This window comes from Piliocolobus tephrosceles, chromosome 17, assembly GCF_002776525.5.
Source record: "Piliocolobus tephrosceles isolate RC106 chromosome 17, ASM277652v3, whole genome shotgun sequence".
Lineage (NCBI taxonomy): Eukaryota > Metazoa > Chordata > Mammalia > Primates > Cercopithecidae > Piliocolobus > Piliocolobus tephrosceles.
In genome coordinates this window covers 45,688,529-45,709,984 of record NC_045450.1, presented here as the reverse complement: position 1 = coordinate 45,709,984, position 21,456 = coordinate 45,688,529, and positions in this window count along the sequence as shown.

Here is a 21,456-nt window from a genome sequence, read left to right as displayed (position 1 = left end):
TAGCCAATTTTCCCAGCACCATTTATTAAATAGGGAATCCTTTCCCCATTTCTTGTTTTTGTCAGGTTTGTCAAAGATCAGATGGTTGTAGATGTGTGGCATTATTTCTGAGGACTCCGTTCTGTTCCATTGGTCTATATCTCTGTTTTGGTACCAGTACCATGCTGTTTTGGTTACTGTAGCCTTGTAGTATAGTTTGAAGTCAGGACTCTGCATTCTTATTGATATTCTTAAGTTTCATTAAAAATATGTTAAATAAATTCTGAAGAACTCAGACTGGAAAAACACATCTCTCTCATATGTTCTGCAATAAAAGAATAAGGCCTGACAGAATACAGGAAAAGTTATATCACCTTAATTGACTGTATTTGTCAAGCATACATTTTGATTACTATTTACAAGGTATTATAAATACAAGACATTTTTGGAGCCCTTAGGAGTTCAAGAGACCAGTACATTAAGAAATATTACAATAACTTGCAACTGCTGCAAAGGTGTGTACCTGTTACCATATAAGGATGTCAATTTGTTGTGGGGGTTTGTGTACACCTGTTTTGGGAGAAACAGTTTTAGTTCCCTGAAGAAGACATGAGTCTTCATGTTACCTATGTTAACTTGAGTCTTCAAATATATGTAATATTATTCCATTAGACCCTTAAAGAAAGGTCTTTCTGGTAAAAGAGATCAACCTTTGCAAATATGTTCAGGGTTTACATGTTCAGGGAATTGTTAATAGTTTGATATTCCTAGGGGAGGATAAATGTCCATGAGAAGGCAAAAAAGAGATTAAACCATTAGAGTAGATAAGTAGGAGGCAGTTGACAACCTATAATGCTATTTTGGGAGCTTTGCTATTTTCCTGCTGTAGAGTTTTAACTAGAGGAATTCAGGCTCAGATTGTCTTGCATACATTCCTAGCAACTTTCACCATATCCCAGCTGCATCTAATCTCTTCACCATACGTTTTAAAAGTCATTGTATGAACAAACAAGTTGGGCAAAAATTGTGCTCTATTTGCTGTCTCAAAAGAGCATGTAACATTCATGCCAAAAGCTGTATAGCATTCCCTTCTCTGCCCACTTCAGCACTCTTACACTGGTCAGCTCTGTGTCCTCAGCCCATGTTACCACTTGAGTGAGGCTCTTCTGCTTCTGTTTTTTTCCAGAATCTATGAAAGCCAGCTGTTGGAGGTAGTTCGCACATAATGGGGATAGGAGCCTAAGGATACGTACTGTCATTTTCCTATCCCTTGGAAGGATTTCAACATGCACTCTATATACCTACTTTAGAGAAACTGTGCTTGGATTGAGATCCAAAAGTCTTCTGTAGTAACCAACAGTAATCAGTTCAATAACTCACTCTTTATTAACTTTTTTCTGTCCCTGTTTCACTATCCCTTTTCCCTTACCTGGCATTCTCAGAATTATCTCAACCTAAAGTACCTACATTCCAAGTACGTGTCTCAGGCTCTGCTTTCAGAGAAACCAAAACAGAGAACAGAAGCCCTCTGAGGACAGGAGCCATATTTCATGGCCAAGTATGATGAGTAATAGCTTTGTAGTGAAATATAGTAGGAATTAAATGCATGATTGCTTATTAAGTAGGCTGCAGGGTCAGAATTAGGAAAAATAATATTATTTTCAAATCTTAAAGAAAATGTTTTACAACCTAAAAGGTATTTGTACATAAGTTTACAGACTCCTCCTGCTATTGAGGAGTTAGTTTGTACTTCGGCTTTTAATTTAACATGCTGGGCAAAGGAAATTATTAGGTATCTAAGGCATGTTCAAATCCAAATCCTTCAATGGGGAAAATATTGTTTTAAAATGTTTTTTGAAGGTACTAATGATGAGGCCTCTATTAATGGTGAAATTGTCCTATTTTAATTGGCTAAATAAGTAGATATTCTCCAAATTTGATTGTTAAACTTTTTTTTTTTTCAAAAATTGTTTAGCATATAATTAAGGGCCTAAGACGTGGTAGACTGGTAGGCATTGTGAATGACACTATAGAGGAAAATAAATGTTACAATAGTATCAAAATCCATTGTAATCTTTATAGATTCTAAATTCACTGAGAAATCTATTAGGCTTCTCTAGAGGGACAGAATGAATGATATATATATTCAGAATAGATATACATATTCTGAAAAGGATGTGTTTTTTTAAATACACACACACACACACACACACATATATATAAAGGGGAGTTTATTAAGTATTAACTCACATGGTCACAAGGTCACACAATGGTCCCTCAGCAGGCTGAAGAGCAAGGAGAGCCAGTCCAAGTTCCAAAACTGAAGAACTTGGAGTCCGACGTTCAAAAGCAGGAAGCATGCAGCGGGGAGAAAAATGTAGGCTGGGAGGCTAGGCCAGTCTCTCTTTTCACATTTTTCTGCCTGCTTATATTCTAGCTAGGAGGGCAGCTAATTAGATTGTACACACCCAGATTAAGGGTGAGTCTGACTTTCCCAAACCACTGACCCAAATGTTAATCTCTTTTGGCAACACCATCGCAGACACACCCGGGATCAATACTTTGTATCCTTCAAGCCAATCAAGTTGACACTCAGTATTAACAATCACAAGAATAACAGCAGCAATATTGACATTGGAAATATTGTTTTTCTGACAAGAAATCTTTCATCTCTGTCTTCAATCAAAACTAACATAATAATAGCTACAAAAAAGAAAAACTAAAATTTTCTATTTCCTTCTAATGATACAATAATAACCATGGGATTTGCATTAACAAATAAGGAATAAAATACCATTATTTCCTTTCACCTAATTAATACGGTATTTTCTTAGTTTATTTTGAAAAAAATATGCAAGTGATTATTTATATTTTTATACTGAGAAGGAAGTTGAAGGTAAAAAGAGTTTCTGAAAATCAAAGTATATCTTAGTTGGAAATGCAGATAAAGATATCTATATCTATATCTATATCTATCTATCTATCTATCTATCTATCTATCTATCTATATATATAGAGAGAGAATCAGAGACAGAGACAGAGAGAGATGGAGTCTTGCTCTGTCGCCCAGGCTGGGATGCAGTGGCATGATCTTGGCTCACTGCAAACTCACCTCGCGGGTTCAAGAGGTTCTCCTCCCTCAGTCTCCAGAATAGCTGGGATTACAAGCATGCGCCACTATGCCTGGATAATTTTGTATTTTTAGTAGAGATGGGTTTTGATCATGTTGGTCAGGCTGGTCTTGAACTCCTGACCTCAGGTGATCCACCCACCTCGGCCTCACAAAGTGCTGGGATTACAGGCATGAGCCACTGCCCCCAGCCAGGATTATATTTTTCAAGACAAAATGTTCATGTATAGGATGGCTGAAACCTTCAAGTTCTGAAAAGTTAAGGTTTGTAATAGAAAGACCCGTAATTAAACTCTGTTGTCATAGCAACCCATTGTGCAACCATAGGTAGTGAAAATAAATGTAGCATTTACATGTATTCCTAATGGCATTCTAAATATTCATATACATATATGCATATAAATATATATATGCATTTGTATATATCCATACAAGTGTACTTATGTGAATACTTAATACCTCTCTGTGTGTATAAGTGTAGTGTTTATTTTCTTTGAAAATTTTCCCATTCTCCAAGTAGAGCTGATCAAGATTGCTCTGCTGCTTCCAATCATGCTTTGTTTTCAGCAGTAGAACACCATGCATCATGTTGTGTTAAGGTAGGTTGTTTACATATTTGTCTTTCATTTCTATATCATAAGCTCTTTAAGAACAGATACTGTGCCTTAATATTTTGGAGCAGTGACAAAATTTAGTTAGGCTACAAAATTGGAAAAAAAAAACACAGATATTGCATGAAACTGAAAGTTTAGAATCATTTTTTCAATAGTCCAAACCATCTTTTTTTTTTTTTTTTTGTAGCACTGAAATATTATTATTTTGATTGTTATTATTATTATGCATAACACCATAATATTTCAAATAGTACTATTGCTATTGCCACTGCCACCAAGACCTACTACTAGATTTGGGGCTGGATTATAAAATGTATGTATTTTGACACAATTTAATATTTTTAAAATTTTGATCTGAATGTATAACATGAACTCTTAACAATGTTTTGCAGTAGATCTCTCAAACTTAATCATCTTATGTAAAGGAAATTTTACACCCATTAAACAACAGCTCCCTGTTAGATTTTCACAAGCAAAGTGAGGGGCTCATTCTGTGAGAGGCACTTGGGGATTAGATCTGACTACAAAAACTATGGATTGAAATATTTCATTTCTTTCTTATTCTAGGATCCATGTTCTCTGAAAACAAACAATAAGTTATACTGCATTATTAACTTTATTTTGTTGTCTTTATTTTGGGGGGAGTTTAATTGTTGCTGTTTTAACACATGTACTACACACACGCACGCACACACACACGCGCATACACATATATTGTAAATAGAAAACTCTATCAAACTCTATCATGTTACTGATAACAAAATTAACAAACACCATCAATGTAGCATGTGAAGATGTGAAGCTTGGTTACTTACTAACATTTGTTCTGATATAAGATGGCCTGATTTTAAATTTTATGACAATTTGTTTATCGCTAAAGAACGAGAGTGATGTCAGCAATTTGTGTTCTTAATCTCAAGAAAGAGTAATAGGGTTATATTTTATTCATCCATTCCAATAGTTATTGGGGACTTTCTATGTCCATTCTAGGAGCAAAATAGTGAATGAAATAAGGCAGAGTCCCAGCTTTTGGAAACTATGGTCTGATGGGAGAGAATGACAACCATAATATATGATTATATACTGAGATATGTTTTATTAAGGAAAAAGAAACAGTGCTATATTACTTTATTTTTATAAATTTCAGCAATCACAAACAGATCCCAGGGAGTGTACAGGTACTTTAAAATAATGAAAGATCCAGAGCAAATGTTCAGAAATACAATGGGAAAAGTAGGATGAAAAATAGTCACTGAGCTATAGCCTCAGTGTCAAGAGGACAATGGTAGAGTTTTGGCAAATGGAAGGTGAAAGCCATTCCTCTCAGCTTCAGTCTGCTCTTGCCTTACAAGGATACCAGCCTGGTGATGCTGAATCTCATGACTTCTCGAAAAGAAACTGAAAATTGTGACATTTTTTGCCTTTTCATGAATGAGAATCCCTTGTTATTTTTAATCACAGTGTGACCTAAATTTTATGACCCTAAGAACAAAAGTCTTCAGGCTATGGCTGGCCTGCAGATCTTCCACTCTGTGGTCTCAACAATAGATCCATGGAAATATGAAAGTAGAGCAGGGAGAAAGTGGGGTGGCTGTGACTTCTAGGCATTGAAGAGATCTGTTCTCTAAGAATTACATCTAGCATCTCCATAGTAGTAGAAGCATGGACTAGAGATGGGTGTGGAAGAGCACTGGTACTGCCTAAGTGCATGAGCAAATTGGACACTGGACACAATGACTTTAGAGAGCTGTGGTCCTTATGACCAGCCTGGCATAGAAGGAGTAGAGTCAACAGAAAGTCTACACATCTTATAGCAGATAACTTGGGAAAGGATCAAGAGTGGTGACTGACTGGGTTTCCTGATACAATATAAGGTAGGTAGAAAAAGCCACAAAGTGGCTACTATTATGTTTCTTGTCAAATTTGGCAAATGGGCACTTATAGTTAAATTTCAATTTAGTCCAATGAATAAGGAGATTTTACATCAAAGGTCCTGAAACAATCCCTGCCAATAACTCATATTTGACATTATTGATATTCACAAAAAGCATATCACAGGGGGTCAAATATAGTCCCAATTTTATAGATGTGTAAAATTAGCTTAAGGGGTTTAATTACTGTCCAGTGTCACAAGATCAGTAAGTATCAGGCTTAAATTTAAGTCCTAGGTCTTATAATAATCAAGGTAGCTGCATAGCTTTGGTCTGAAATATGGGTGTTAGACTGACTGTGTAGATAGTGGATCAACATTTACTTTGGATTGAGTAATTGTTAAGATCCATATACACCATTTAGTAGCTTGCTCATCCTTGGGTAATGCAGTCTATGGTCTCTAGATCTCAATATTTTCAAGTCTAAAATTGGTATAATATCAAAGTTCTTTGAAGAACATTTAAAAACATATTTTATTCTGCAAAGCATTAGAGAAATCTCAGCTATTTTTATCATTAGTGATGCTAACAACCATTACAAAATATAAAGGTTTTAAATAAAAACGGCACATTTATTGGCAATGAATAAAGTATCAGAAGGCTATTTATATTGTAGATACCTTTCAATGGCCCTGTTATGGCTATTAGGGTGCACTCACAACAGTTCAGGAAGCTAAGTACTATTACTATTAGTATTGCATGTGTGAGGAAAAGAAAAACTTCAGATAGTTTAGTTACCTACACTGATTCCGTAATGATTTGCATCTAGTAAGTGTATAACCAGAAATTTAAATAAGAGACTAATTTATTGCAAAGCTCACACTTCCCTCCTACGCTGAGTGACCTCTTACCTTGACTTTTGCCATGATGGTAGCCCTAAATATTTCCTTAGACCTCTGAGCTCTGATGCAGTGTTTTTCTAGTGTAGGGGAAAGCAATAAATATAACTAAAGGCTGCTAGGTTCCTTTTACACTAACTTCACTCTGCACTTCAAGGTGCTAGTTCTACAGCTGCCCTCTATAACTACAACAGGTTAAATACAATACATATAAAGAACAGTGTACCCTAAACATTAACAAAACTGAGTATCTTGGAGAGGAAAGAAAAACTTTCTGTGTTAATTTTCATCCTGTGTTCAGCAATGTCAGCATGCTTTAATACAAATATTCTCAGAATCAGCATTTGTACTATAGAGTCAGTATTTGAGACAGTGACATTAATTATTTCAGTATCTTTACAATAGAACAATGATGATAATTATCTAATATCATGGTTTTAAGATATTATTTATGTTTTCTTATGTTTATTGGAAACAATGGGTATACTTTGATGACAAGAGGGAAAAACTTTTATCTCTACCCTAAACAGGGTGAGGGAGATATATATAAAATATCTCCTAACCTGGAACAAACCATGTGATTAAACATGAGTACCTACATAAAAGCACTTTTTTGGTATTTTAGTTTAGTTTTGCTTTTGCCAAATTTCTCATCCAACTGTAGCGTCTAGGCCTTCATTCCTTGATTTGCATTTGTGTGATCAAGATTAAATTCAGCAGATGGTTTTGCTAATACTAAAGCAAAATATAAAGTCACTTATTTTTTTGCTCCCAACTTCTTTTTCATTTGGCTGGAATAAGATAATATGACAGAATTTTACATTGTGGCAAACAGGTCATGTTGGGGTGAATCTTTGCTTTGATGGTTAGTACTTCCTTTCAATTTGATCCCATTCACAACTATCTTTCAGCCACTTTTATCTGCTTTACCAACATGATGTTATTCCGCTATTCACTGTAACTGAGAATTGTAAGAATGTCTTACTAGGAAATTGTCACCCATGCATTGGTTCATCATATCAGAATAAGCTGATAAATGAACTATCTCGTCTACATAACATACATGCAAATTAGAAATAAATACTAACAGCATAAAGATTGTCTCAAAAACCACCTCCCATTTATATGGTGATGATGAGTTAATAAGTTCTTACTGATTAAAGAAACTTCAAAAATATCTTTTCCATATTTATTCACTCATCTGTTCCTTAAACATTATTGAGTGTTTTCTATTTAATATTCTCATACTTGCTGCCAAAAATTGTGCGGTCTGAATTTCTTTAACTGTGCAATAGAGAAAAGCATTAAAAGGATATTCTGAACCTCTATATAGGCACAAGTACTGAGAATGGAACAAAGAATCTTCAAATTCACCACTGAGCTAAACATGAAAAACACATATTTAATTTCCAACCTCCCATTTAAGTGTCCTAAAAACTACATACTGTATTTAATAAAATTTTAGCCACAAAATATGAAGTAAAAGATATAATTTATTTATATAATATGACCCTCTCCAAGTAGCTTCTTCTAAAAATTCACACATTTTCAAGACTTCCTGTCATAGATACATTTTCCAAATAAAAATCTTATTTTTATATCTCATACCTAAAAGTTATAGTACTATAAGGAACTTGGAAGACTTCTGAATATTAAAATTAATAGCATAATAAATGCTAACATGAAATAGTTACAATTCTGAAAGCATAAAGAAGAAAATGCCTTCAAGAATTATTTTTTCCTACATATGATGCAGTGAAAAGTACTCAAGATTTAGGGACAGAAAAAACTAAGAAGTAATCCTGTCCTTGTTCCTGCTACTTAGGAGTGGTATGACTTTGGACAGGTTCCGTAATTCCTCTCAGCTTTGGTTCCCTCATTTCTGTTGTATTTTTCCTTACTTTATCAAGTCTATAATAAATTACCCCCATTTAAAGTGCACTCATTTGATGTAATCCGACAGTTCGACATGGCAATAAGACCTCCACTAGAATCATACAGAACATTTTCATCACTAACAAAGGTTACTCATACCCCCTGGTCATCTATGTCTTTTTATTCCTCTGTAACAGCCATTCATCTACACTTTGTCATCATAGATTGGTTCGTATTTCCTATAAAGGAGATCTGATATCCTGAGTTCTTTCACGCATATTGAGTGTGTGGCAGTAGTTCTGGTTTTCTATTGGAAAAATAACTGAGTAGTTCTGGTTTTCACTTGGATAAATAACTGAGATGGAAATACCTGGTGGCCTATACTTAACATTTTTGATTATCTTGCAGAATTTTAAGCATTACTAGAAATAATGAATGGAAATTAGCTCACATGGTGCCTGACATTTTTTTAGAAACTGGTCATGTCAGAGGTGGAATTCTAGTCATGAGTGTTCTTTAAAAAAATTCTCAAAAATTTCAGACCAAATATGCTGTAATAGAACAAGTCACCAGATTAACTAGCTTTCAGCAATGAATCAGCTTTTTCCTTCAAAACTTTATGATTTGGGTGACATGTGCTTCGAAGTTTGTGTTTTCTACATTTTCTGGGTAAATGCCTTGATTTTAATTCTGGTTCAAAACACTTGCTCGTGCATAATTGTGTTCGGATTCTTCTGTAACATTTTGTCACTCCCATTATGAGTTAAAATGACTCTCTGGCTAGAGCAGCTGTGATCAGTTCTGAATTCCCTATGCTGAACTCGTCTGTTGCTCTTCAGAACTTAAAATTCAGGCCAGTAAAATATAGTGTTATTCATAACTATCAAAAAGGTATTTTATTAGGTAAAGGTGTTGCCTTTCTCCCACAGGCAGTAATGCCAACCTCTGATTTTCTTTTGTAAGAGGATCAGGATAAAATTAATCAGTTTTGTTAAAATCAAAAGAGAAAAAAAATCGCTTACCTTTCTCTGTTATCTTAGTTCATTTTATTCAAAGAGAATAAAAATGGTAATCAGGCAGGATTGCCTATCAAGGCAATTGTGACCATGTCTCAGAAACATTTTTAGTTTAATGGTTAGTGTCAGCTTTTAATTTTTCTCAGGCAAATAAAGGTATTAATACCTTTTATTTCAGTCATACATGATTAATTTTAGCTCATAGTTACTACTAATATATCTAAAGTTGTATTTATTCCTCTATCAGTCCTAGGTTTTAGAATCTGAGACGTAGCAAAATGGGAGATGGGCATCCATGTGGGTGAAAATGGAATTATTGTTACCAAGTACCTATCAATTAAATTCAATCTGGGCCAGGTGAGGTGGCTCACACTTGTAATCCTAGCACTTTGGTAGGCTGAGGCAGGAGGATTACCTGAGGTCAGGGGTTTGAGATCAGCCTAGTCAACATGTCAAAACCCTGTCTCTATTAAAAATATAAAAATTAGCTGTGCATGGTGGTGCATGCCTGTAGTCCCAGCTACTCAGGAGGCTGAGACAGGAGGATCACTTGAACCCAGGAGGCTGAGGTTGCAGTGAGCCCAGATTGCACCACTGCACACTCCAGCCTGGGTAACAGAGTGAGACTCTCTAAAAAAAAAAAAAAAAAAAAAAAGATCAGCTGGCACACAGATTCTAGTAGACAAGAATGTATAAGTTCACACCCAGAATCCTCGCCACCTACAGCATTCTCAGAGCCAAGTGTCTCCTACATGTTGACATCCTTTCAAAAGTCACCATGTCCCCACTGAACCCTTCCTTCTCCATTCTAAATTAGCCCTATCACCAGCTGCTTTCACAACACTATTTTATTTTTTTCCAGAGACTTTACAACCTTCTAACATTATTTGTTCATTCATTTAGTGTCTCTATCCTCTAAGAGAACACAGGCATTGTTTGTAGCTGTTGTTTTAAAATGCATCCAGGATTTCATTTTTATTCAGTATTGTAAGGCCAATAGATCAAGAGAGAATAGTCACTGAAAAGACTGTTAGTCAGAGTTCCCAAGAGAAGAAGACGTGCCAAGGTGCACAGGGCTACACAGGGAAGCACCAGGGTCAGGTCAGAAGGCAGAAGGAGCAAGAAATGTGGGAAAAAGATTTTATTGTAGTTTTCTTGGGAGGAAATGGGCCAAGCAGGGTAAGCTGCTGAGCAGATACAGGGTTAGACAGTTTGAATAATTTAGGCAGGCTCTGTGCTGTAAGGGTGCTCTCTACTTGTCTATTATCGAATGCTGGGATAATCCAGGGCAGGAGGATAGTGTTCTAGACTGCAGGAGCCTGAATAAAGGAGGCAGGTTGGGCTATGGACTCAGAATTTTCTGGTTTGCATATCAAAGATGAGCTTACAGGCAAGTTGTTTGTTATCTCTACAAATTAGTTAATCCCGAAGGACACCATTCATTTGTTTCATGAGGCCTCTGGATGTCAAAGAATTACAAAATACAGAAAATAAAAATCATGATTAATATAGGTGTATTCCTACTGCTTAAACGGTCCCTGGAAAATATCAACAAATACTTGCTGAATGAATTAATTCACAACATTGTCAAAATTCACGCATTTAATATAATCATTTATATTATTTTAGTGATTTATTTTAAATTTCACCAAAAGGGCACTATAAATCTCCATTTTTTTGACAGATTCCTAAGAAAGGGAAAGTAAGGATTAATGCCTTTATAGCTATTTGAGCCTTGTCCAATATACCATTTTCTTTTTACTTTTATTTTAAGTTCAGGGGTGCATGTGCAGGTTTGTTACATAGGTTAGCTTGTGTCATGGCAATTTGTTGAATAGATTATTTAATTACCCAGGTATTAAGCTTAGTACCCATTAGTTATTTTTCTTGATTCTCTTTCTCCTCCCACCCTCCACCCTCCAGTAGGCCCCAGTGTGTGTTGTCCTCTCTATGTGTCCATGTGTTCTCATCATTTGGCTCCCACTTATAAGTGAGTATACCCTGTTTTTTAAATGATTGCTTCCTCTACATTGCTTTAGACACACAAAACAAAATACATTTCTCTATACATGTTAATTTCTAATCATGTAGAATAAATTGAAGTCATATGTGGATTCTAGATAATTGAAAAAAAGAGGTTCTGTGAATTTCCCACTTCCTTAGACCTCTCCCAGGCCTCCAAAATGTGTTCCTTTTACAGAAACATATTAAGAGTTCCCTTGGACAATAGTAGTCTAGTATCTTTCAGAACAATCTTTCCACTGTGAAAATCTAGACAAATATATTTTTAATTAACTCGAAGATATAAGACGGCTACCAAGGCAATGAGAATTTGTAGGGCAAATTTGTAGGGAATTTTCTTCCGGAAAAAGAGCAGAGCAAGAAAGGTGAAACTGATGTATTATCACCACACTTCCTCTCCAGGCAATTGCTAAGTGTAAAGGTGGCAGGTAAGAAGCTTTAAGGTTAAGCAAAACTTTTGCTAGACTCATACAGCCATGGAACAACGATAAGAGATTAGAGACCAAAAATAAGAAAAGGTTTTTACAATTTTTGTTGCCCATAGAAGCTTTATATACTATGATCCTAATCACTAAAACTATGATTTGATCAAAATTCTAGAATAACTTGTATGCTGAAGCCTAGATAACTACCAGAAGAAAAATGAAAACATATTGGAAGACAATAATATACAGGGATTCAACTTGTCTCGACATTTTAAATAAACAGTCTCAATTCCAGGCAGGGAGGGGCCAAGATGGTCGACTAGAAACAGGTGCAGTCAGAGGCTCCCACCAAGAACAAAAACAGCGAGTGAATCCTGCCCTGGCAACGAAGGTATTCAGGTTCTCTCCTTAAGACTGACTAGGAAGCTGGTGTCACCCATGGAGAGTGAGCAAAAGTTGGGCGGAGCAACAGCCCACCTGGGAGCCACACGGGGAAAGGGGAGCTCCTACCCGCAGCACAGGGAGGTGGTGAGTGATTGTGCTAACCCACTTGGAAAGCCATGCTTTATCCACAGATTTGTGCCAACTGTGGATAAGGAGATCCCTTCGTGAGCCCACGCCACCAGGGTATTGAGTCCCAAGCACAGGGCTGTGCAGAATCTCAGTGGACACTCAGCTGGAGACTGCCTAAGACTACCAAATTCCTGGGGAGGAGGGGCAGCTGCCATCCCTTTGCCTATCTACTGCCTAAGACAACTGAGCTCCCGGAGGAAGGGGTGGCCACCATCACTGCGGTTCCAGTCTGCTGTTTTCCCCTGCTAGTGTCGGAGAAAACTGGGTGGTTTGGACCCAGAAGAAATTCCTCACAGTGCAACACAGAGACTGTGGCAGATGGTGGCCAGACTCCCTCTTTAGGCTGGACCCCGGCCCCATCCCTCCTCACTGGGTGGGGCTTCCCTGCAGGAATTTCACCAACTCCAGCCAGGGGGTTATGGATAAAACTCTGTTCTCCCTGGGATGAAACCCCTGGGGGAAGGGATGACCACGGTCCGTGCGGATCAGTGGACTTTGTCTTTTCCCCTGCTGGCTCTGAGGAATCCCAGCAATCCAGATGAATGTGATTCCCCTGAGTGCAGTGCACCCCCTCCACCAAGAGGCAGCCAGAGGGCTTCATTAAGCTGGTCCCTGATCCCGTGCCTCCTGACTGGACAAAACTCCCAAACACGGGTCACCAGATACCTCATACGGGAGCGTTCCCATTGGCATCAGCTCAGTGCCGCTCTGGGATGGAGCTCCCAGAGGAAGGAGGAGGCAACCATCTTTGCTGTTTTGCAGCCTCCACTAGTGATGGGGTGGGAGGGACCCAGGAAAACAGGGTCTGGAGTAGACCCCCAGCAAACTGCAGCAGCCCTAGGGAAGAGGAGCCTGACTGTTAAAGGAAAAACAAACAAACAGAACGCAACAACAGCATCAAAAAAGTTCCCACAAAAAACCCATCCAAAGGTCAGTAGCCTCAAAGATTGAAAATAGATAAACTCTGCATTCAGAAATTGTGGTACATATACACCATGGAATACTATGCAGCCATAAAAAGGAATGAGATCATGACCTTTGCAGGGACATGGATGGAGCTGGAAGCCATTATCCTAGGCAAACTAATGCAGGAACAGGAAACCAAACACCCCATGTTTTCACTTAGAAGTGAGAGCTGAACAATGAGAACACATGGAGGGGAACACAGGGAGGGGAACAACACTCACTGGGCCCTGCAGGCGGGATGGAGAAAGGGAGAATATCAGGAAAAATGGCTAATGCATGCTGAACTTAATAGCTAGGTGATGAGTTGATAGGTGTAGCAAACCACCATGGCCCGTGTTTACCTATGTAACAAATCTGCACATCCTGCACATGTAACTTGGAACTTAAAATTAAAATAAAATGATCACCAGACATATTAAAATATATTACCACATTCTGTAGAAAAAATAGACAATAAGAATGAAATCACAGTTGATCAAGATAATAAAATTAAAATACTTTTAATGAATATACTAAAAAAAACAGAAAAATGAAAAATCCAAAAAATTTTAAAATCCAAAATAAATGTCCATGGAACAAAAATTAAAATGTCTTAAATAATTTGAAAACATATAGGTAATCCTGCAGAGAAAATTAGTGATATTTAAAAATGCCAGAAAAAGACCAAACTCAAGCATAAAATGAGAATGAATAGTGGAAAATTGGGGAAAGGGCATAAGAGATCGTGGTTAACGGGTTTCCAAAACTGATAAAAGATATTCACATCTATATTCAAGTACTCTTACTAATTCTAAGTCATCTGAGTGCACTCCAAGATTACAGCATCTTTAGGAAAATAAAAGACAACGAGAAAATCATAAGGGTAACCTTGAAAGAACAACAGTAAAATTGATTTTTTCTTCTCATTCAAGATAAAGGAATTAGACAGCAATGTAGTTAATATCTTCAAATGTCTAACAAATGGATATTGATTTATAAAACAAAAATACAGGTATTTGTGTACATATATGTGCACATGATGTTTGTATATATAAAGTAAGTATACGTGTACATCTCTGTAAAGTAATATTGTATTATATATAAAATACATAGTGTAGTACTTTAAACAACACTGTTAAAGAGAAGAGAAAATAATGAAGAAGGTCATAAGAAGGACTTTAGTGGTGCTAATATTTTTTACTTTTAATAGCATTTTTTGCCTAAATGGCTACGTCAGATTTGTGATAATCTTCTCAAATCTACACTTCTCACTTTTACAATTTTCTACAGATATATTTAAATAAAAGTTTTATTTTAAAAACAGTGTATCAGAGCTGGATGTGGTGACTCCTGCCTGTAATCCCAGCACTTTGGGAAGCTAAGGCAGGCAGAGGGCTTGAGTTCAGGAGTTCAAGAACAGCCTGAGCAACATGAAGAAACACTATTTCTACAAAAACAAAAAACGAAATCTGTATCTATATAGAGAGATATAAATTGATAGAGATAGATATACCTATAGATAGAATTAAACAGGCATGGTGGCATGCACCTGTAGTCCCAGCTGCACTGGAGGTTGAGGTGGGAGGATTACTTGAGCTCAGGAGGTTGAAGTTGCAGTGAGCCAAGGTCATGCCACTGCATTCCAGCCTGGGCAACACAGTGAGACCCCATCTCAAAACAAAAAAAAGATATATTATGACTGTCATCTTCTTTTTCCAATCTTTGTGTTCCTCCCTTCCCACAAGCCTAGATTTGATACGACTTTTTCTCATTTATATCACTCTCATGCATGCCAACATTTTTATTGGTAAAATATATTATTTTAATACCTATAAATGTAAATACATGTACCGTATTGTATAAACATGTGTCACAGAGAATTTAGAGGCTCTAGGAAGACTCAGGGGAAAAAAGCCAAGGCAAGCTTAAAGATAAATTTTAGGATTAAAAAGAGGAGCCACAAGAAGTAGCGGATGGAGATGGCAGTAGAAAGATGACCAGAAAAAATGGAAACCCAGTAATATTTATGTGTGTGTGGGTGTGTGTGTGTGTGTGTGTGTGTGTTTCTTAATGCAGAGGGTTGTGCATTTAATCTTCGGATCTTCGAGAGCCTTCACTGGGCTCTTAACTTGAAGCCACATGAAGTGACATCTACAGGAATGTTCTGAAGGTGGGAATTAGAATTGCCCCACCACTCTCCCAGGGAATTCACACAAGCTGAGCTCAGTAAAGGAACCAAGGGTATGGATGAAGCTCTGAAAACACCTTTATTTGAGATATCCTTCATCAGCAATCTCTCTAAAAGGTTGACTCATTTCACGTATCCAAAAGCTTTGTGCCCTGAATAAAGCAAGAGGAGTTGTACGACCTTCTGACATTGGACACTGAGGTAGTGTCTTCAGAATTTGTTTAAAGTTTTTCATATATATATATGGAATACTTTCTTGGTTTTGTGGTCCTCTCCTCTAGCTTATAAGTACTTTTGCTTCTGATGTCTGTGTCTGGCTATTCAGAGGGTTTCCTGGAATGACTGGAGGCAATCTGTCATCCTCATCTACAAAGGTATATCACAAAGCATCCCAGTGAGGCATTGCTCTTAGTCAATGACTGGTTGATACAAAAGTATTATTGACACCCAGCTCCCTTTCTTCCAGTTGGGATAATTCTGAGATACAATTTATCCTTCAGAGCTTCCCTGAAGGGTCCGGCTGGGACTGGGACTGCCTGAATTGAATCTCTTCTTGGCTTTATTCCTTTCCCTGTCCTGTTTTACTTATTTCTTTACTGGTTTTTCTAGGGAGCATTTTCTTCCTCTTTTTTCTTTTTCTTTTTTTTTTTTTTTTTTTTTTTTTGAGTCAGAGTTTTGCTCCTGTTGCCCAGACTGGAGTGCAGTGGCACGATCTCAGTTGACTGCAACCTCCGCCTCCCAGGTTCAAGCTATTCTCCTGCCTCAGCCTCTCGAGTAGCTGGGATTACAAGCATGTGCCACCACACCCAGCTAATTTTCTTATTTTTAATAGAGACCGGGCTTCTCCATGTTGGTCAGGCTGGTCTCGAACTCCCGACCTCAGGTGATCCACCCGTCTCAGCCTCCCAAAGTGCTGGGATTATAGACATAAGCCACTGCATCCGGCCAGAGGCATTTTCTTAACACGTCCTTTGAACACTAATTCTCATCTCAGTGTCTTCTTCTAGGAAACCCTACCTAAGACCTATGGAAAGAATATTCACTAAAAAGAAAAATGCAATTGTTTCCAAGTAGCAATTTTGATGTAACAAATAAAGTGTTTTTTTTGTTGTTGTTGTTTTGTTTTTTTGTTTTTTTTTTAAGTCTCTTCCCTTTTCCTTCACTATCTCCATTTTTTAGGGTTTGAGTTTGGAATATTACTGTCAAATGAGTCAGAAGAGAGGGAAATATGAGTTTATTGGGGCAGATATCATTTCAAAAAGGAAAAAAATGAGAGTAAATGATATAAGTTGATGTAATAAAAACTGAATACATATAATATAATGTTATATAAAATACTTGTAAAACTACAATTAGGGGCAGCTGCAGGATGCACATTGAGCAGCAAAAGTAAATTGCAAAACAAAGGCTAACCACAGCACTGCTTTTCTATATGAATAAAAACAAATAAATTACATCTCTGAATCTAAGTACCCTATTGGAGTGTATCTCCTTTTCAGCCCTACATCAAAGAAGCTTCTAGATTTCTGATGATAAAAGCCTGACTCAAATCAGCTCAAAGAAAATCAAATCATTGACACATAAACAATTTTAAATATAGTTGAATCCAGGGTCACCTGTTGCAAAATCCAGAGTCTCTTTCTACATATTTATTTTTGAATTGATTTCTGACATGGACTTAAGTTATTTCTGTCAGGACACTACCCCTTTTCCCTTTATCTGGAAAGGGCACCATTTTTAGATTCTGGAAATTACCACTATCCATGTGGTTTGAGTGAGGTTGAGCTCAAACTCCAGAATCAAGAGTGGACACCTAATTTGAATATAGTAAATCTATAGGTTATTTCAAGCCTTCACCCACAGTGATTGGTTCTGGAATAAAAATGTTTTCTAAGGCAGGGCTATGAGATTCAATTTTGAGGCCCAACTTGAAAATGCTAGGAAGATACATGTTCTTTCTTTGAGGGATGCTGAGAAAATGGGATAAAAAGTATAAAACCGATGACAGTGATTTTGCCACCAAGGAGAAAGGGAGAGTTGCTTGACAATAGATCCAACACAAAGAAAAGCAGAGTTAAGAGATGAACAGTACAAAATTGTGTTCCTATATCATGTTCTGATCCACTTGCAAGCATTATCTCTATAAGTTTGAAATAGTATCAGTTGTATCACTTGCAACTGGTATAAATTCATTCTGCAGATATTGTGTTCTGCTGGCAGATTTTGACTTATCTAGTTCTCGGAGCTTGCAATTCCTGAAATAAAGACCTCGTTCACAGTATCTCTGTAATAAATGTGATGGAACACCATGAGTGGTCCATCATGTGCCTATCTCTGACACAATCATTGTTGACAGGGAATAAAATATTCCAATTCGTCAATAAGTAAATGACTTCAGTGTCTGGGTAGGACAAAAATTGAAACAAGGTAATGAAACAAGGACCATTTGGACAGAGATAATATATGAGTGAAAGAAAGGATGGTGGAAAGGAATGAGGTAGCCATGATATCCCAAAGTAAAAATGATGATTTTTGTACCAGCCCAAAGAGGCAAGAATGCTAGTTAGAAATAAGGATAAACGTCTTACCATTCAGAACTCCAATGTATGTAAAATATTGATAAGAATGTTTACTCTTCCAAACTCCTACACTATTTTGCGAGTAAAATGAAGGTAAAACTTAGGAGACAACTGCAATTGGCAAAAAATTTTAATGGGATTAATAATTGAGGACTTAGGTGTAGGTTAATTCTGTATATTTACTTTCATAGTCAGGGCAGTTTTTTCTATATACCTCTCACAGTTATTAAATAGGTTATTAAGTCATAATACAAAACAACATCTGTTTTGGGATGTTGGCAAAAGAACACATGATTTTCTTTAGATACCCTTCTATAAGTCATTTTTGTCATTTTCTACTGGAAATTATTGCTTATAAAATCATATGCCCAGTCTTTTACCTGAGATATATAACATATAAATACATAACACATAATATGTACATACATATACACACATATATGAAAATATACATTTAAAATCAGTATTAGCATTTTTGTCTATAGCTGTTGAGAGTTATTCATTAACATATACAATTTGGAGGTATTAATTACACAGAGATATTGAAATATTATGCTTTGTTGTCCTTGCCCCTAGCACACTGTAGACATTCCATAAATATTTGTGGAATGTTAAATGAATGAAACCTAGAATTACTATGATCGTGGCTTTCAGTAAAAGATATGGTCAATTTGCCTAGGCCATTTTTTCCAGAAAGTTAGGCGACCGTCTCAACTGAACTCTTTATTTCTAAGTGTAAAATATCTCTAAAGGAGATTCAATACCCATTTAGAAATGCATAACCACCTCTTTTGAACTCTGTCACTTGAAATTGCTTCACTCTTCTCAACACTTACAGTCCTTCTCCAATCTCATTTTAAATTCAGTGACAGAGAAATAAAATAGGGTTTAACATTCTTGCAGAGCTAAGCTTTTGTGTCTACTGTAAGGCTCTGATTTCTTTCTTCCTTTCTTCCTTCTTTTCTTTCTTATTTTACTTTATTTGGTTTGGTGCTTTTCGTTTCGTTTTGTTCTCGGCAACACAAGGCTTTTATCCATTGCATGCATGCACAAGCTTTTGCTGCCTTTCAATCAAGCATATAAATTAGCCATGAGCCTTTGGATGAGGATACAAGGAAACAATGGCACTGCACTGTAATCTCAGCACAAAAGATGCAGAAGCTGATTGTGCTCTCATGTGTCTAATCCCCGTCTTCCCCACAAGTGCTTAAGTGGTATTAAGAAAAGAACTGTGACTTCCATTTTCTCAACTCCCAATGTGACCTATTCATTTCCTCTGTCACGGTATTTACTGTGGTTAATATGATTGGCATTGTTACATGGCTGTTTCTCCACTATCCTATGAGGTCCTCCAGAAACGTTAGTCACCACATTATCCAGCAAACCATAGGTATTTAACAAGTGGTGTTTCAAGATGAAGGACCACACAACATTATGTATGAAAATGTCAGACAAAGCATGTGCATGCCGCACAAAACTGCTGAAAACTGTGAAAAGAGTTCATTTGAAACAGCTTCCAAGGTTTGACTCTGATTAAGAGTGGCACCCATCTATGAGAATTTGTTCCCCCTCAGTATCTCTAATTTTTAAGAGCTAGTGGAGGAAAAACATGCAATTCAGTATTGGGGGGCGGGGGGGGCAGGTAAGACAGGTTCTTTGTTGTTTATTTTTTTTTGTCAAGAGTGTTGTAATAAGAAAAGTATTTTATTAATTTTTGTCCAGTGTAATACGAGAGTGGTAGTTTAGATAATGGCCGACTTATATCAGCAGACATAAATTTTCTGCCAAAAAAGAAATAATTCCTCTCTTTCTTCTCAGGTTGTGTGACTCCCCCAATTCTGGCTGGGATAATATATGTTTTTTAACCCCCCTTTTCCATGCCTTTATTGGAGTGCACCTCAACTCCATGCACAGGTTGATGTAGCCTGAGGTCATACCTGTAATTTTAACAACTGTACCTCTACTTCTAAATTTTGGAGTCTTACAATTAAAATAATAATAATAAAACTGTTTTGAGTTCAAAGAGAGCAGTAAGCATTTAAAAATGATTATTATTTATTTACTTTCTTAAACTGAGAAGAGTTTTTGTAAAGGCATTACAGAATTTGCACATGTCCATTAAAGAAAAAAATTTTTAAAAATTAATAAGAAAAGCCACCAACAAAAGAAACACTGCTAACATTTTGGTATAAGTGTTGCTATAAATTTTTTTCTGTATAAAGATATCAATAGGAAATATTCTTGTTTACTCAACAGATGGAACAAATAGAGAAATTAGAGGATATAATTTTGTATTTAGGGGAATGTAAGCAGGAAGGAAGAACATTTGAGAGCCAGATTTGGAAAAATGATTTAGGAAAAAAAAAATGTGCGTATCTGTGCAATAGCTAGCCTAGAACAGCAGCTGAAGTCATTTCATCTATGAACGTGTCTTTTCCGAAAGGAACAATTCACATTGAACAGCAAAGGTTATATAGGTAAGGATCAGGAACTAGTAAGGTTGTTATATACATGTTTAGATGGTTCGTTATCTAAGGACCCTTGGAAATGGGTCAAACACGGGTTACAGCAGGGCTAGGTTCACTTGGAGGAAGAGGTGTCTGTTATCTAATTTGCACTAAGCATGTACTCATTGTGCTGTTTCCATGTGGGGTAAGGAAGGGCAGCTTGCCCTAATTCTGATGAGCCAACTGTGGTCCCAGGAACTGGGAAATGCCAACTATGTGTCGAAGAGGTTAATCGCAGACTGGGGAAAACAAAATGGTAAACATTGCCAACGGGAGGGCTAGAGAATGAAGAACGTAAACAGAGCAGAGTGGTTCGGATAGAAGCCAGCAATACTTGCTATCTTCCTCATAAGAAAGCCTTTGCCTATCATGCCAGCCCAAGGCATAGGCCAAAAAGAAGGTTCAATGCTGGTTATCCGCTCCCATTCGCACTTGCTCTTTGTTCACAGGTTTTTAAAAAGCTAGTTACTATTTTGAAAATGTATGCTATCTTTTTGATGTATGCCTTAAATTTTAAACATTGCATTATTCAAATTTTATTTTTCTGCCAGTTTATATTTTATATAATGATTACTTGATAGACTAAGGGCAATGTAGATGGTGTTATTTAAATACTATATTTTGTAAATTCTGTGACAAGAGAACAAAATTAGACAATTACTTTTTAAATGACTTTTTTTCTATCACCGCCTTAATTAATGAAATGATTGATATGAATTGGGCTTTTAGGGTATGGAAAACCAATAAAGTATTTATAACACCATTTTCTACCTCTATTTTAAAGCCAGTTGGGATAAAATGGGCAGTGACACATTACCTTCAACACATTGCCT